This window comes from Pteropus medius, unplaced genomic scaffold (genome assembly GCF_902729225.1).
Source record: "Pteropus medius unplaced genomic scaffold, Ma_sr-lr_union100, whole genome shotgun sequence".
Taxonomy (NCBI): Eukaryota; Metazoa; Chordata; class Mammalia; order Chiroptera; family Pteropodidae; genus Pteropus; species Pteropus medius.
Window position 1 is genome coordinate 10,292,849 of NW_024344371.1, and position 13,908 is coordinate 10,306,756.

Below are 13,908 nucleotides of genomic sequence, written 5' to 3' on the forward strand. Positions count from 1 at the left end.
CCATCCCCAGTCTTTGGTATAGTAAGAATTGAGTTATCACTCTTGTTATTTCATATTTAATTCATAAGATAAAAACAAACCAGAGTCCCAAAGAGTCCTAAAGAAAGAACAAAATGGAAAAAAGAATGAGGACCAAAATGAAAGAAAGGGAGAATGAGGAAGACTGCTCTGTAACAACATACCAAAACAGGATGGACTTACCTACACAAGCTAAAACAAACATCTGAACACTAATGGAGTTGAATTAAAAATTCATCAATAAAAATCAGTACACACACACACACACACACACACACACACACACACATATTTTTAATACAAGTTTCTAAGAGTAAAATAGGAACAATGAGTACTCAAGCATGAAGGAACATCTTCAACAAGTAGAACTTTATAAGTAGCCCTGGACAAACAGTTAAACATAGAGTTACTGTATGATTCAGCAATTCCACTCCTAGGTATAGCATATACCCAAGAGAAATGAAAACATAAGTCTACATGAAAATGTGTACATGGATGTTTATAGTAGCATTATTTATAACAGCCAAGAAGCAGAAACAACCTAAACATCCATCGACTGGTGAATGAATAAATAAAATGTGGTATATCCATACATTGGTATGTTACTTGGCAATAAAAAGCAATGAAGCACTGATACATGCTACAATGTGGATAAACCTTGGAAACATTATGCTAAGCAAAATAAGCTAGTCACAAAGGAGCACATATTAAGTGATTCCATTTATATGAAACATCCAGAATAAGCAAATCTATAGAGACAGAAAATAGATAAGCGGTTGCCTAGGGCGAGAAGGGGGAAGAGGATGGCAGGATTGGGGCATGACAGCTAAGGAATGCAGGATTTCTTTGGGGGGAGGTGTTAAAAATATTCTAAAATTGACTGTAGTGATGACTGCTCAGCTCTGTGAATATACTAAGAACTATTGAATCATAGACTTTGAATGGATGAATTGTATGAAATACGTCCTTGTAAAGAAAACTAAATAAAAAAGAGACAGAGAGAGGTCATTTCTCAAGCAGAGAAAAGAAAGGTAGGGCATGTCCAGTGGACCCATTGAATCCTTCTGGCGAGGGAAGGGTTAGGAGGAGAGCATGCTGTCTTGAAGAACCAGGAGTGATTTCTTCACACTCTCTTCAGCCTCATTATCACCTTCAAGGCTTCTGCTCCAAGGCTTCACCAGAGAGTCTTGGGAGGGAGCCCCTCTCCTTCCCCTATGTTTTCATAATGGAAAGGGCTGGTAAGTGCTTACAGTGCTACTCTTCCAGAAATATTTATATTTTCAGATTATAGTCATAAAAACTTCAACTATTTGTGCCTTAGGAACAATCTCTTCTACTGGATTTCTGTGTGTTTTATGGAGCCCAGAGGAAGGCAGGGGACTATGAAAGGGGCTCTGGGCATGCCATACATTCTAGAAAAATTCTCACTTCATATGGGTAAATAAAATGTTTGGGGTTTAAAAGATAAATAACTCTTCGCCATCCACAAAGAACAAATTATCCCCAAAAACTCAGCCCTGAAGTTTCTAGACAGCTGATATTTGACTGTGTTTTTCCAAGACATTACCAGCACCATGAGGCCCATGTCCCCTTTGGTGAGTCCCACAGAGCCAATCACAGGCTCTCAGCGCATTGGCAGCTGCCTCCCTCCTCCTCTGGACATTACCCCTGGACCTTTCTCAAGGCCCTGCCACATCTGGTGTCCCCTCTGATGCTCTACAATACTATCCAAGGCACAGCCAGCTGACCCAGGGAAACAAATGGTCCACGGCAGTCATGCACCCTATGCATGGGTCACCAGGAAAATCTCTTGAATCAGGCCTTGGAGGAGCCTTTCTCTGGTGTGTGGTTGGTAACAATTTGTTTACATAAATAGGCCAGGAAAGAGGCCAGAAGAAAAATACAGCTAAGTTTGTCCAGCCATACTTTCTTGTTCGCAAAAAAACAAGGCACAGCAGAATCCCCTGACTTACAACAAAAAAGCAGAGACTTTTACATGACGCTACTTACTCTAAATTACACAAACACTACCTAGAAAAATGTCTACCAGGTTTTCTTGAACTTTACTAAGCCCCAGAATGATGAAATTGACCAAGGTAGTGTCAAAAGCCCCAGAGAATATGTACCTGGGAGGTCTGTGGTTTCTATTTACATTTCATATTTGAATTCTCTCTCACCCAGCCCAATTCCTGTCAAGCCCTTTCTCTGAGCCTGCCTTACTAAAATCTAGAAGTGGTAACTCAGTACCTAGCAAAGGCTTTTATAAACAGCAGGCACTCGGTAAATGCTTTGAGAAAATGATGATTCAGCTAATGAATAAATTAATTAATGATTTTGGAAGTCAAATAGCTTTGAAATCAAGAATATTATAATTTAGTCATCGCTATTTTTGTAATTTCTCTATCACCTTACTCAAGATGTTCTTAAAGTGAACATAATCCCAGCATCATAGAGCTTGGAAGGGACTTAAGCACTACTACTCTGATTATTTTCAAACTCTTGCCAACAGCAGTGTCTCAGAGGCCACCTCAGGAGACAAGTAGGAGGCTGAGGGGAAAGGCATCTGAGATTTCCATTCCCATTTAGGTTAGTATATTAGGGTAAGGCTAGCTACTTGAAAAAATAAAACTCAACATTTCAGTGGCTTAGCAACATAGAATTTTATTTTATTTTTTCTTCATATAACAGTTTGACATGGGAGTTTCTGACCTGCATGTGGCTCTCCTCCACAGAAACCCAGGCTCCTTCCATCTTGTGGTTCCATTATCCCCTAGGGCCCCAGCCAGGAGACAGGAGAAGAGAGAGGAGAGAGTGAGCACACCTGCTTCTTTACCACCTTATCAAAAGAACAAAGTCCAAGCCAGGTAATCAGAAAGAAAAAAAAGAGAGAGAGAGAGAGACCAATTAATATGGGCAATTGCAATAGCTGAAAAGCCAAACATGGGACAGAAGGCAATCCAGAGATTAGCATCAGCAGGAAGCCACTCCCACTCCCGGAACTAGAGGAACCAGCTCTCTGGCTACTTATTCCTCTGAACGACAGAGAAGGTTGCTGGGCAACTGAGACATGGGAGAGCAGCTATTAGTTAAGAGCTGAGACTACAGAGATGTCACCCGAAGCAAAAAAATCAGGGCTAAAATATCCTGTCTTTTCTTTTCTTCCCTCCCTCCAACTACCTGCCGGTGTTCCCCAGCTCAACCTAACCAGAACAAGGGCAGAAAGCCTGGGAAATTGTAGCTGGCAGAATGAGCAGAGCATGGAGAGGGCCAGGAAACTGATCTGCAGGTTAACAAGCCAGTAATAAACACAATCCATAAGGGACATGAGTCACATTTCTTCATATTTCATTGGCAAAGATTAGTTAGTTACGGAACCTCACTGAGAAGCTAGGGGGTGCTGGGAAATGTAGTCTTTGTCTGGACAACAGTAATATAACAGGAGGAACACAGACTTGTTAGTAACATAACAGGAGGAACACAGACTTTTAGGGGACAGTTAGCCATCTCTGCCACAATTAGATTTGAACAGATTTTCAGTGTATCCAGCAGCTCCATTTTCACATGAGGTTCATGAGGGACAGAACCACAATAAAAAAGACCCTGGTGACTCTCTGGGCAACATTATTGTTTCTCCCTCCTTGTGCCATCCCCGGGACCTAGCAGACTGGTGGGAAGAGAAGGAGAAATTAACAGCAGCTGCTTGGTGCTGCTAGGAGGAAGAAGCCAAATGTTCAGAGAGTGCTTGCTCCTTAAATGAGCTGTTGATGACAGGGATACCCTCATAGGACTTTGGGGTGAACTTGAGGTATAGAAGCATGAAGGAACTGGTAAACAAGGCAGATTTGGCTTCTGTCCTCGTGGAGCTCATGCTTCTACTTTATTTGGAGTTGCACAAAATGTGCTAGGAAAAAAAGAAGTGAAGCCCAAGGATGAAGGATAACAGACAGTCTTGCTCTGAGCACTATCTCAACCTCCCTGCTTATGTTTCTGCTCCAAACATTTATTTTTAGGCCAAGCTCGTTCCATCATCATCGTAGAGCTGTGCTTACATTCTTAGTTCCTATATTTATATTTCAACTAATACGGATGACTTCCTACTCTTTAATCTTCACACACTACAATCTATTCTCCCAAAGTGTATTACCACTACACTCCCGAACCTCAAGTAGGTAGGTTGAGGCTTCCCTCCCCATCAGCCAAAGCAGTTCCACTCATTCCTGTTTTATACATTGGGCTATTTATCTAATTTGGATGAAAAGTTTTCAAACCATAAATCTAGTTTAATTCCTCCTTTTACAAGTGAGAAAGTGAAAGTTCAGAGAGAGGAGATTTGCCAGAGACCGCACAGCTCATGTGTCATGGGGTCAGGCCCAGGCTTAACCCCAGGTCCCAACCCCAGAACCATGTTTTTTCTAGTATCCTCCCTGGGAAATACTAACAAAATAGCCTCTTAAACACACGTTCCTTGTAGAAAGTGCCAAGAAATTCTCTGCCCCTGAAGATTACATCCACGGGAAATGCTTGTTTTCAGTGTTTTGCAGAAGTGCCTATCTCTTTACTAATCTGGGCTCCTTTCATTGCAAGTGACAGGAATCAACTGAGAATGCTTAGGCCAAAAAGAAGAACTTTATTATAAGGAGCTCATGAAAAGAATGCAACTGGGCCCCAGGTATGAATTGGAACCAGGGATTCAAACAGCTTTAGAAATCTCTCTCCATATACACTTCAGATCTCTCTGCAGGCGAGGTTCTTCTACTTTGCTATTCATGTGGCAGAAGATAGGCTCCTCCTACCTGCTCCCCAGGTTTCTGCTCCTAGGCCACTAGCTCCACACACACTCATTGTTTTGTTGTTTTCGTTTGTTTGTTTGTTTAGTCAGTTTTAATGAATTACCAGTTATATATAATAAAATATATGCTTTGTTAATTATGAAATTCATGAGTTTTGACAAATGTATACAGTCATGCAACCACTATTGCAATTAAAATATAGAACATATCCATCACTCCAAAAAGTTCCTTTGTGCTCTTTTCAGTTAATGCCCTCCCCCACTTCCAGCCCTGCAATCACTGATCTATTTACTGTTCATAATATTTTGACTTTTCTAGAATTTCATGTAAATTAAGTCATACAGTATATAGTATGACTTTGTTCGCTCAGCATAATGTCTTTGAGATTGTAGTTATGACCTTTGGTGGTTAGTTCCTTTTTGTTACTCAGCAATATTACATTGTATAAATATGGCACAATTTGTCCATTGTTGATGGACATTTGGGTTGTTTCCAATTTGAGGCTATTATGAATAAAGCTGCTATGAACACTCATGTATAAGTCTTTGTGTGGACTTCTGTTTATGTTTTCATTTTTCTTGAGGAAATACTTTGGAATAAGATTGCTGGGTCATATTTTAAATGTAGGTTTAACTTCATAAGAAACTCTCAAACTGTTTTCCAAAGTGTTTGTGCCATTCTGTGTTTCCACTAGCATCGTGTGAGCATTCCAGCTGCTTCACATCCTTTAAAACAATGGTCTCCAACCTTTTTGGCACCAGAGACCAGTGCTTCTATGAGAATCTAATGCCTGATGATCTGAGGTGGAGCCGAGGCTATGACACTAGCGGCTGGGGAGCAGCTGCAAATATGCGAATACAGACAAAGCTTCGCTCATTGGCCCGCTGCTCACCTACTGCTGTGCAGCCTGGTTCCTAACAGGCCACAGATCAGGGGTTGAGGTCCCCTGCTTTAAAACACTTGGTATTGTCAGTCTTTTTCAATTTTAGCCATTCTAATAGATATGCAGTGGTATCTGATTGTGGTTTTAATTTGTGTTTTCCCAATAAATAATGATGTTTAACATCTTGTACTTTTTTGCTATCATGGCTTTTCTTTACTGAAGTATTTGTTTAACTCTTGTCAATTTTTGAAGAGTTATTTGTCTTCTTATTGAGTTGCAAGAGTTTTCATGTACTCTATATGAGTCCTTTATCAAATATGTGTTTTGCAAATATTTTCTCCTTGACTGTGGCTTGTCTTTTGATTTTTTTAATGATACATTTCAAAGAATAGCTTTATTCTATATAAAGTCCAATTTATGAATATTTTTTCTCTTCTGATTCCTAGTCATTGCGTACTATCAAAAAAATCTTTGCCTAATCCAAGGTCACAAAGATTTTTTCCAACATTTTCTTCTAGAAGTGTTATAGCTTTATGTCAATGATCCACTGTAATTTTTATCTATGGAGCATCTCTCACTTGCTTTTATTCACACTCTTTCCCTCGCTCTCCAAACCTAATTCTCTGGGGTGGGACTCTGTCTGGGAGCTCAGGTCAGGTGTTCATTCTTAAACCAATCTAAATGGCCAGAGCCAGGGAAAATCTCTGGAAGTTCCTGCTTGATCACATGCCTGCTCTGGTTCAATCAACAGTGTTCAGGACTCCAGAGCAAAATATGGCTTATATTTCAAGTGCCAACAGAGGCTCTTTGAAAGATTCAAATGCATGCAGCAAAAAGATAGCAGGATTTGGGGAAAAAACAGAGATTCGACCTTTCCCATCATTCTAGAGTCCTTGTGCCCTATCCCCCGCCCGCCCCCCACCTTGCTTCCCACTGAGTCACAACTCTCCCAAGTGTGCTGCATATTTGGTTACCCTGTGAAGCCCTCTCTGAATACACAACATTGTGAATGGTAAACAAAATTGGCTCCGGATCTCTCCAGCAAAGAACGATTACTCTGAATATAGAGAAAAATCAACCAATAGGTAACTCTAGTATCTGGAGAAGAGGCAGAGCACAGGTAGAGAAAGATTTTTTAACCTTTTTGGCTTTAGTTAACTCAAAGACTGGATGACTCAAGCGAGAGAACTTCTGTCTGAACTAGTATGGAAGCCAGCAACAAGAGCCAAGTCTTGCTTCATCATGGATGCCATGCGAGAACAACTCTGCCACTATCTGAGAGGTCCCAGACTTTATTTTAGATTTTATGCGCCATCTAGGTTGCAATATGAATTCAAAGGTTAACTCTTTTTGCTCACTTATGCATGGGTTATGTATTTGTATTTGATTTCTGTTTCTTACGGGTTTTGTGCCATTTGGAGGGAGGAAGAATAAATTTTAAGCTAATTGGGCTCATATAAGTTCCAAGGAACAAAAAATTTTATGTTTTCACTACACTAACTTAAGCCATCTTTCTTATAAACTAAATTTCAAAAAACTGTAGACTCTTATTTAAACAATTGCTATTTTAGAAATCCCCACTGTTTACAAAAATGTATTTCTGCAACATTTGTGAGTATGTTTTTGTCCCCTCTTATTTGCTGATAGAATTATTTACTGTTCAAATTGTATAATGTAGACAAAGTATTTACAATAGCATTTCTACACTGAGTTTGGAAATTGAGAGATTTCTAGAAATCAGACCCACTGAACAACCAACGATTGTGTGATTCTGGTGTCTCTGAGCTATTTGGATGCGAAGGCTGGTGCTTCTGTTTCTAAACAAGAAACAGCTATGTAAAGAACTACCTAAAGTTTTCACTTTTCCAACTATCAAAATTCTTCTGGTTCACACCAAAAGATAAATGTGTGGCTTGAAAATGGAATTTGAGGGAGAGATATAAGATTGACCAACAAGCTCTTGTTTTCTTTCTAAACTTTGCTTTTATCCTATAAAACCCAACTCCAAAAGAGAGAGAAGGCATGAAAAAATAAGGTTGGCTGTGGCCAGGAGGGCAGCCTGAGACGCTTTGTGTGTGTGTGCTTACCAAGGCCTCCCACGGCTTCAGCTTGGCGCTGGCCCTGCTCCTGACCCTGCCTTTCTTCCCTGGCTCCATGCTGGTCCTAAACGCCCTCAATGATGAGGTGCTGCAGCAGCTGGAGGCTGAGCTGGGCGCGCAGATGGCCCAGCCTACGTGTGGTGCGGGTGCCCGCTGACCTGGGCACCAAGGCTGGCTTACAGCGGCTTCTCGGCCACCTGCGCGAGCTCCCCAGGCCGGAGAGCCTGCAGCAAAAGCTGCTGATCAACAACGCAGGCGCTCTTGGAGATGTGTCCAGAGGCTTTGTGGACCTAGCTGATCCAGCTGAAATGAATAGCTGCTGGGCTCTGAACTTGACCTCTGTGCTCTGCGTGACTTCCAGCATCCTGAAGGCCTTCCCAGGCAGTCCTGGCCTCAGCAGGACAGTGGTTAACATCTCATCCCTCCATGCTCTGCATCACTTCAAGGGCTGGACACTGCACTGTGCAGGGAAGGCTGCCAGTAACATGATGTTCCAAATCCTAGCCACAGAGGAACCTAGTGTGAGGGTACTGAGCTATGCCCAGGCCCCTGGACACAGACATGAAGCAGTTGGCCCAGGAGACCTCCATGGTCTCAGACATGCAAAAAAGTCCGCAGGAGATGAAGACAAAGGGAGAACTGGTGGATTGTAAGATGTCAGCCCAGAAACTGCTAAGCCTGTTACAAAAGGACATGTTCAAGTCCGGAGCCCATGCTGACTTCTATGGTAAATAAGCCTTGGCTTCCTGGGGCTCTCTTCTTTGTTCTCCCCTCTTTCAGGCACACCTAGGAGCCCTATGTTTCCCACATTCTTCCACAGTGACACCACCAACCCTGCTTTACACAGAGAAGCACTGATGCCTACTGTCCTGCCCTCAGGCCCTGCCAGCTGTGCCATCTTCAGATCACTGGGGTGCTCAGTTCTCAGGGGTCCATGTTGAGCACCCTGAGTTAGGAGGCTTGGGAGAGAGAAATTATGATGTTGGTGTTTTCTCCAGGACCAGAATTTTAGGGATGGGAAAAGCAGAACAAGAAGCTGAAACATTGAAGAGAGGGGTTGGTCTCTTGCCCATGGCCAGTCCATGGGGAGAGGTGGGTAAGCTGTGTCAAATTAGAGGGCCCAGTGGATTTGCAGATGGCCTGGCAGGGAGGGAGGACAGTGCAGGTTCTGACCCACAGGGAATCCCCTTACGCAGAAAACCAGGACCAGCTCTTGTATTTCATAACCTCGTTCTAATATCTTCTGACCCCGCCCCTCAGAACCTACCCTTAGTCCCCCAGAGGTGGGGAAGGGACTCCTGAGAGTTTCTGTACATATCAAAGGCAGATACAAATAAAATATGAATTGTCCTTTTAAAAAAAAAAATCAACAACAACTCCAACTGACTTAACCCAAAGTTAATTTGTTAGAAAGCAACCTAGTCAAAAGTAATTTGGTTAAAAGCAAATTAATCAGCTAAAGAATTGAGTTGATATAAAAATTTGATTGGAAAATATTGACATCAGTTACTGATTCTTTTCCCAAATATTACTTAAACTTAGAAGCTACCCTCCATAAGTCTCTTCTTAAAAATTATTGAAGGGTTTTTTTACATTAAAATTTTTAAGTTCATTTTCAGCCAATCATTCCTTCTCTATTCTGTTTATGATAGTAAAAATTTGGAATAATCTAACTCTTTAATGATAGGAGATGAGTCCCACGCCTGAACTGCTACTAATATCTGACGAGGAGAAAATTCTGGAATGTTCTAAATTAAATTACAGCTGCTGGAGAGTGAGAAAGACAAAATTGTTAGTCTGTTAATGGCTGCTGGCCAACTAACAAAAGATTGCTCTCATTCCTTCCATTGCCTGTTGGAATGTTGAATTAGTTTCCAGGCGGCTATTTCTACAGATGATTTTAGCCTGGAGCCTCTGCTTGTTGTTTACACATGGGCTTTCCAGACTGCTGCCCACAGCCAATGTACAGGAGTGGACATTTCTTTATGCGGACCCTGGGCCTATCCCAGAGCTGGCCCCACTTCACCTCTCCCACCCCTTTTGCCTATAGCTAATGTAAATTCTTTTATACGGCTTACATCTGTCTTCCCACTTCCCCCTATCTGATGTATAAAAACACTTATAAATTCCAGGATGATGAATATGCTGTCTTTTCTACCTAGCCATGTTGCTGAGTTTGGACTCCATGCCCCAAGACCGGTCTTCATTTGGTTAGCATTTTGGCTCAATAAAAACTTACTTTGGAAAAGACTTCAGTCATGCAGTTATTTTTTTGTTTGTCTGTCTGTTTAGCACATGCATGATCTCTATCCTTATCCAGCCCCAGCCAAACTTCACATAGAGTCATCTGCTCTTTCTGCTTCTACCTGCTGTCTTTCCATTCTCGCCTTAACCCACACCAATCTGGCTTTGGCTAAGATTATCAATGCCAGCGGCCATCTTATTGTCCAGTTCAATAAACACGTTTCTGTGCTTATCTTACTTGACCTCTCTGCAGTATTGGCTGCCAACTACACCTTCTTTACCAAAATTCAATTCTCTTGGCTGCTATAACAACTCTCCTTTCTGACTTTTTCTTCTATGGCAATTCCTCATTCTCCTCTAAGGATTCTTCTTTTCCCACTTATCTTTTGAAGACCACTATTCCCCAAACCCTTTTGTTCAGATTTCTGCTCTTCTCCCTCCACATGCCCCACCCCGAGGCGCCCAGCCCGCTATGCGCTGAAGACCTTCAGTAGAGCATAATGTGGACTCTCCATTCGAGTCCTTCATTCTATCACAGACTAGCTCTTTTCCCTCCAGCAAGCTACTCTAAGCCTCAGTTTCCTAATCCATAAAATGAGAGTAATATTATGTTCGTCATAAGGTTATTTTGATCATGCAGATATGATAATGCATGTAAAACAATAAGCATAGTTCATGGAAATACACTAATAATTAGCTCAGTAAGTGTTATCTATTATTATTATCTTGCCTGAAGCTCCAAAACATGTAGAAGGCCAAAAAGTAGAGCTCATTTCCAGAAATAATGCAATCTCATTACTAACGGATTGATGAGCAATGCTGCAAAACATCTCTTTCCTCTTCAGGTCACCTTCCAGTCCATACGCAGTCCACCTTGGATGTTCTTCTTTGGACACACTATATGTTCTTAGTCTGATCTCCAGTGGTCGGTCTTCCCTTTTCTACCCCTCTGTCCTCTGCCAGGGTCCCAACTCCACCTCCCATCATAATCCCACAAAGCCTGAACCAACACTGGCTCTCTACTATGTGGACACCTACAATACCCCTCAAAAGGAACAGCTCTGGGTCTTCAGTCTTCCAAAAGGATCTCCCCAAAACTATTTCTAGCTAATAATGACTACCTCTCACAACATAGATGCTGCAGTGAGAACTAGATGGGACAAAGAGGGTGAAGGGGATAGAGAGGCTTTTTCTGTCACAATATTATTAATTATTCTTATAATTAATTGTTATATGTTTAGTGACATGCATTTAGACCAGATATTCACCAGTACTAGACTGTATTCAAATTAGAATATAAAATAGCCAACTTAACAGGCACTAAAATGTCATATTATACCTTAAATTCAATGTGTCTTATACTAAATATATTTTTCTCCCAAAACTATTTCTTCTTTTGTATCCATCAGCCACCTAGATGTACAAATCAGGACCTGGGAACTATCCTAGCCTCCTTCTTGTCTCTTATGCCCCTCATCCCCTTTTACTCCCTAAACATCACCTACTCTTCATCTACTCATGGAACTACTCGTGGAACTACTCGTAACCCAGATTCCACTTCAAGTCATGCCCTGTGCCAATTCATTTATGAATTAAATGACCCATCTTGAGTTACTGTAACAATCTGCACTTATCTCTTTGCTGGTCTTATCATGCTGTGGGGTAATCTGGGCCTCAAACACAACCATCTTTATGCTCTCAGTGCCTGGGAGAAGACCTGGCATCTACTAAGTGTGCAATAAATATCTGGTAAAAGAAGGGAAAGAGGGGAGGGATTGAGGGAGGGAAGGAAACAAGAGATAGAAGTCAGTTATTAATCTTACAACTTTTTCTTTTGAGGACTATTTATGAACTTATATTTTGGGTTCCAAATACTCAGGCCCATATATATTCTCTGCCTCTTTTGTGAGGCTCAGCTTGCTCTAAGGGTTAGGGCTTCAGAGCAGTGCAAAATCCCATAGTCATTCGCAACTAATGGAGAGAAGGTAATAATTATCTCTTAATGCTTCTCCCTTTACCCTAAATATTTCCTACTCTAACTTCCCCTTTAAGGCACCATGTTCAATTCCTTTGGGTTTTATTGGCCTTCGCTGGAGCTTTCTCTTGGCTTCTTTTTTCTCCACAGAGAAGAGTCTAAATGGAAGACAGGAAGGAGGCAGGAAGGAAGAGAAGTTAGTGTTTAGAAAGATTTCACTCAGAATAATGGAGAGAAAACCGTCAGTAAAAAGAGAGAAGCAGAAAGCTTTCCAAGACACTGGGCAAGCACAGTTCTTCACAGGGAGAAGTGTCTCCAAAAATTCTTATAATCAGTCTCAGCAATCCAGCTTCTCCTCATCTCCCACCATATCTTCTTGCCTTTGATGTTAAGATTATTCTACAATGAATTGCTTGAAATATCTCTTTAACCAGCCCAATAAATTTCCAATTGCTTGTAAACTATTTAGTAAAAAGCAACCACCTTTTTTACTTCTGAATATTTTAATGACATCAAACAAATCAGATTTTTCTTTTTAAAAAAGCATACAATGTTCACCCACTGAGGTACATAAAATGCCAACACCTACTTGTCAGATTTGGGAGGTAGATTTAGATGAAATTGGTATATTTTGCGATTCAACAGGCAACTTGTACAATGGTGATATCCTAACTAAACTTAAGATGATAAAGAGAGGCTTCATCACATATAACAGTCACCTGTCTAAAGAAGAAAGGCACTTTGCTTCCAGGTATACCAGCATAAGCAACATTACCATTTCAATGCACATATTTTTTTGCTTTAGACATTATCTAAATATTTCCTCTGAGTTCCTGTGGATTCCCTTTGTCCCCTCATGATTGCAGAATCGATCTAGTTTAGACCTGTCCTATTCTTACACACACAGACACATACATGATCTTATATTGCTCACAAAAAATTGAGATGTTATCTGACTAGAGGTTTACTATCAACAGGATCTTGGGCATAGATATCTTTTCAATGGTTTAGGTTATTCCTGCTAGTATGAACTTGCCTAAACGTAATGTGGATGAGCATTTCAAACCCCATCACTCTTCAGGGATGAACAATCACCACATGGCTGCCAATTTTAACAGCCTCCCCTCAGTCCTCACCTTTATCAGCCTTTACATGGAACTTGACAAAGCTGACAACTACCTCTTTCTGGAAGGCCCCTTGATTCTTGGCTTGTGTGGCACCACTCAGAGAGTTCTATTTCTACACAGGGCAGAGTCAAGAGAATATGGATGGCACAAGATTGGAGGTTCTTGAACCTACAAATTGCCTATGTGAGAATAAGAGACGTATCCTTTTTGTCCAGAATGTATCCTTTGGCCTACGTCAGAAAGCGGGTCGTTATGGAGTCACGTCCTTTCCCTGAGAAGAGGGACGCAGACGAAGGGTTAATACCCATCCTCAGGAATGAAAGCGGTTGGCAGGGATCGAGGGAAATTTTGGTTACTATCTCAGCAATGGAGTCAGGAACACAGACTGGAAATCAAAACCATATGAATTTTTTAAGATTCTCTAAATCTTATGAGTTTGTGAACTTTATTATTCTCATTATAATAAATAATAAATAAATGTTTGTTTATTTTTGAAATATTTTCTACTCCTAATCAGCAGTAGTACAAACAAGTAAATAATAGGATCTGGTTGCTTGTCTTCAGAGATCTAGAGGAATTAGAAGGAGCTGGAGATGCCGCATCCCTCTCAGGGACAGAACCTCAGGGAGGTCAGAATTGGCAATGCCATCACTCAGGAGGTGAGGAAGCAGGTCGCATATGTGCCTAAGACCTGTTGTAAGGAATAGAGAAGAGAATGACAAACCTATCTGGACTGGCAAGTGGGTGTGTGGAATCCAGTCTTCTTTGCCAG

General features: G+C 41.3%; 1 long non-coding RNA gene and 1 pseudogene across 1 annotated transcript in view; one reads left to right on the forward strand and one right to left on the reverse strand.

Moving 5' to 3' along the window:
- The first annotated feature begins 1,592 nt into the window (after window positions 1-1,592).
- Window positions 1,593-8,525, forward strand: LOC120608602 (sepiapterin reductase-like; annotated as a pseudogene).
- Window positions 8,526-12,721: 4,196 nt separating this feature from the next.
- The window catches only part of LOC120608586 (uncharacterized), a 40,563-nt gene continuing 39,376 nt past the window's right edge, over window positions 12,722-13,908 (reverse strand). The window contains exon 4 of the long non-coding RNA XR_005654437.1: window positions 12,722-13,827. This is a non-coding gene — a long non-coding RNA (uncharacterized LOC120608586). The remainder of the gene's footprint in view (window positions 13,828-13,908) is intronic.